Here is a 4,263-nt window from a genome sequence, read left to right as displayed (position 1 = left end):
GGCGTTCCCATGGGAACGCCTCCGTTTGGGCTGCCACCCCCCCGGCACGCCTTCCAAACGGGGCGAGCTGTCAATCAACATCGACAGCTCGCCCCCTTTGGAAAGAGACCCGCTACGACCGGCACTGTCGGTCGTAGCGGGTCTCACGCATGCGCACGAAGGAGCCGGCTCCCTCGTGCGCATGCGCACTTGACAAACATCGAGGCGACCGTGCGGTCGTAGACCGTACGGCCGCCTCTGAATGAAGGCCAAAGTCCTTAAAGAGGTGCGGCTTGGTCACATCATTGGTCCTTTTCTCATGCCACCTATAGCTGACTTGGTGTTGTCCTCCATTGGGGTGTTCCCTAAGAAGACGCCGGGTGCTTTTAGGCTCATTCAGCATCTGTCTTGCCCGCCTGGCTGTTCAGTTAATGATGCCATTCCGCCGGAGCTTTGCTCGGTGTCTTATCAGTCTTTTAATGAGGCGCTTGAGCTAGTTAGGGCTCACGGACCCGGCGCATTGATGGGAAAGGTGGATGTTGAATCGGCTTTTCGATTGTTGCCCCTGTACCCGGAATCGTTCAGGTACATGGGTTTTCGATTGGACGACGGATACTAGTACAAAGACAAGTGCTTGCCTATGGGGTGTTCCGTGTCCTGTGCCTATTTCAAAAGGTTCAGCACCTTTCTGCATTGGTGCGTCAAGGCCGGTACCGGGGGGCAGGGCATGGCCCATTACCTGGATGACTTTCTGTGCGTCGGCCCTGCTGATTCCCCTCATTGCAGTTTTTTGTTAGTCCATTCAGGCCCTTTTTTCCTTTTTTGGAGTTCCTATTGCCAGCGATAAAACCTTGGGCCCAGTCTCCCGGCTGTCCTATTTGGGCATCGAAATCGATACCTTGGATGGCTGCTGCAGACTTCCAGCTGAGAAAATTCTAAAATTAAAACATGCCATTCAGGATTGCCTGGCTGCGGGTAAGGTGACATTGCGGCAAGCGCAATCTCTCCTGGGTTTGCTCAATTTCTCATGCCGGGTGATCCCCATGGGTAGGGTGTTTTCCAGGAAGCTACAGCGAGCCACTGCGGGTGTTCGCAGGGCACACCATTTTATTCGGCTCTCTGCTGAAATAAAAAGGGATCTAGCTCTTTGGCTCTTTTTTTTAGCTGACTTTAATGGTGTTCGCTTGTGGTTGCCTCCTCCGGTTCCCAGCTATCAGTTACAGTTGTTTACTGACGCAGCCGGCTCGTCGGGCTTTGGGTGTTACCTCCGAGGGTCATGGTGCGCTGCCCCATGGCCTGCGGAGTGGTTTTCCAGGGGTTTAACTAAAGACCTACTTCTCCTGGAATTGTTTCCCATTATGGTGGCGCTGGAACTTTGGGCTCCTGAGTTGCGCGATAGGAATATTGTTTTTAGATGTAACAACCTAGGCGTTGTTCACGCGGTTAATGAACAGCGTGCCTCTACCTTGCCGGCTTTGCGCTTGCTCGCGCAGCTAGTGCTGCGTTGTTTACAATGTAACATTTTGTTCAAGGCAATTCACATTTTGGGCTCGGACAATAATATTGCTGATGTGCTCTCCCGTTGTCAGTGGGATCGGTTTAGGTCGCTTGCTCCGGAAGCTTGTTTAGTTGGTGAGCCTTGCCCCCACTATGTTTGGCAGGTCATCGAGCCGGCATGGAGGGCCTAGCTGAGCAATCCCTTGCCCCAACTACGTTGCGGGCCTATCAGAAGGCTTGGTCCGAATGGGAAAGCTACCTACATCATCGCGGAAGCCAAGGTGAGAGCACGCATTGCTCAATGCTTTCTTTTGTTTGGAGCATGTATGTCTCTGGTTGGTCCCGCGCGGTAGTTTCGCCATGCTGGCTGGCATTTCTTTCTTTTCAAGACTGAAAGGGTGTCCAGACCTTACGAAGAGCTTTGCAGTTATCAAGGTCCTTATGGGTTGGGCTCGTGCCTCACCTCGGCCAATCGATAAGCGAAGACCGATTGATGTTCCCCTATTGATTAAGTTGCTAGCTGCGGTTCCTAATGTGGTGATTTCTCCTTTTGAGGTTAATCTTTTTTGTTTAGCATTTTCAATGGCGTTTCATGGCGCCTTCCGAATTTCAGAACTAGTTGCCCCTTCTAGATTACCGGTTTCGCCCATGTCCAGTTCTGATGTCAGTATTGGGGAGGGGGCTTTGCTGTGCAAAATACGGCTTTCTAAAGCGGATCAAATGGGTCGTGGCCGTTGGGTCTCCCTAAAGGCCTGCATGGATGACCGTGTTTGCCCAGTACATCTGGCAAAGCTTTACATGGCGTTACAGCCTGTAGTTGGCAGTGCATGGTTGCTTCATGCTGACGGTTCGCCTCTTACTAAATATCAGTTCCAATTCATTTTTAGATGCTGTTTGCTTCACATTGGCCTTTCCCCTGGGGATTTCGGTACCCATTCTTTTAGATTTGGCGCAGCTACTTCTGCCGCCGCGGCTGGCTTGTCGATTCCGCAGATCATGGCTTTGGGGCATTGGAAATCGGCTTGCTATAAGCATTACGTTAGGCCGGTGGCCACGGGCTAAATTACTGTTGCGTTTTGTCGATGTTATGTCTGCCTATGTCTCATGTGCTCGTTCATGTTGTTCTTTTGTTCGTTATGTTTGTCGTTTTGTCTTGTTATGTCTCCCCTGTCCATCCTACTCGGGTAATACTTGCCACTTGTTGTTTTAAACAAGTGGGGGTCTTGAGGGATTTTATTTTACCTGACTAGATGGACTAATTCGGCCAAACATACAGTCCCTCAGCAGGCTTTTGGTTTACCTCTCGCCAAGTTGTTTTGTTTTTTCCTGTCTCCACCCAACCCCCTCCCCTTCCCTCCCTGGTTTTTTCCTTATCGTTCTCTACTGTTGTCCAATGCTAATTTAGATTCAAAACTTAAAAACTTTGTTTGTTCAATGTTTTATTAGGCAGCCAAAATTAAAATGGTTATAAAATATAAATTTAATGTAAATTTAATTTTATAGGTTTAAAGTTTGTTATTTTTGATTAGTATATTCAAACTAGACATTAATTACTGCTTAGTTTAGAATCTAGTTAGAATCAGTTTCTCATGGCTGCTAAAACAAATTGTGTTACGTTCCCGTCTGTTTCTCTCGTTACCCTATTTTAAATTACTAATTTCTCTTTTATATTCCTTCCCTGTCCATTATAGGTCTGATATTTGATGTTAGGGATGTTTGGATCGTGGGCCACTCATTTGTATTTTGGGCTGCTAGGGCCTCCCATGCCAAGGACCAGCTGTTATGGCCTGGGTCCGCGAGGATTCGCTGGTTAGGTTTTAGGGGTCTACGTTGGGAGTCTCTTAAGTCCAGATTGATAGCCGCAGTACGGCAATTTGGTGTCCCCAAAGTGCTGGTAATACATCTCGGTGGGAACGACATTGGTTCCAGGATTGCCCTTGATTTAAGGCTTGACATAGTGTCAGACCTCCTCCTCATTATGGGTGCTTGGCCTTTCTGTAAGGTGATTTGGTCCTGCATCATCCCTAGGCAGCAGTGGCGTGGCGCTCGTTCTCCTAAGGCTTTGGACGAGGCTCGTAAAAAGAATGCTGCTGTAGGGAAATTTATGCTGTCTCAGGGAGGTTTTGTAATTCAACATCCTTTCATAAGGTATCGTGATAAACATCTCTATAGGCCTGATGGGGTGCATTTGATGGAGGCCGGTTTGGTCTTGTTTGCTGGAAGTTTGTTTGTTGGTATAGGTCAGGTGGTCTAGTGTGTATGGTGTGTCGAAGCTGAATAATTGGCTGAGACAAGTTCAGTTTAAAATTCAATCGCAGCGATGCCATCTTGCGACTGGCCGCAAGACTCCATTGTGGAAATGAGATCGCAAGATGCCATTTTGCGAATGACCGCCTAAGCGCCATTTTAGATAAACTCACATTTTAGTACATGTGGCGATGATACTATTAGCACCATGCGATTGCATCTTTCATCATTTCTTATACACACATTAATACTCACAAGTGTGCTGTTAACTAGTCGTATATTAGCGAATGCATAGGACTTTGTATGAAACCGCTGTGTAATTAGCTTTATGCGCACGCATCTGCCCCAAGTTAACTAGCATCCTTATATCAAGCCCTGAATACCCACACATTACATATTCACACATAAGGTTCAATAAGCTTTAAAGTGTATGATTTAAGTTGGTTCAGTTAGTTTAAATGCTGATAAATAAAGGTATTTGATAACTAAGGTATTATACATGCTAAGCAAGTCGTGTTTGGTTTTGTACTGATGCATATT

At 47.4% G+C, this 4,263-nt stretch overlaps 1 pseudogene; it reads left to right on the top strand.

Annotated features, from left to right (window-relative positions):
• Positions 1-241: 241 nt before the first annotated feature.
• LOC148442466 (uncharacterized) lies at positions 242-2,985 on the top strand (annotated as a pseudogene).
• The last annotated feature ends 1,278 nt before the right edge of the window (positions 2,986-4,263 follow it).

Source organism: Taudactylus pleione, unplaced genomic scaffold (assembly GCF_031769625.1).
Source record: "Taudactylus pleione unplaced genomic scaffold, aTauple2 ptg001497l, whole genome shotgun sequence".
Lineage (NCBI taxonomy): Eukaryota > Metazoa > Chordata > Amphibia > Anura > Myobatrachidae > Taudactylus > Taudactylus pleione.
This window is presented reverse-complemented; position numbering and strand designations above follow the sequence as displayed.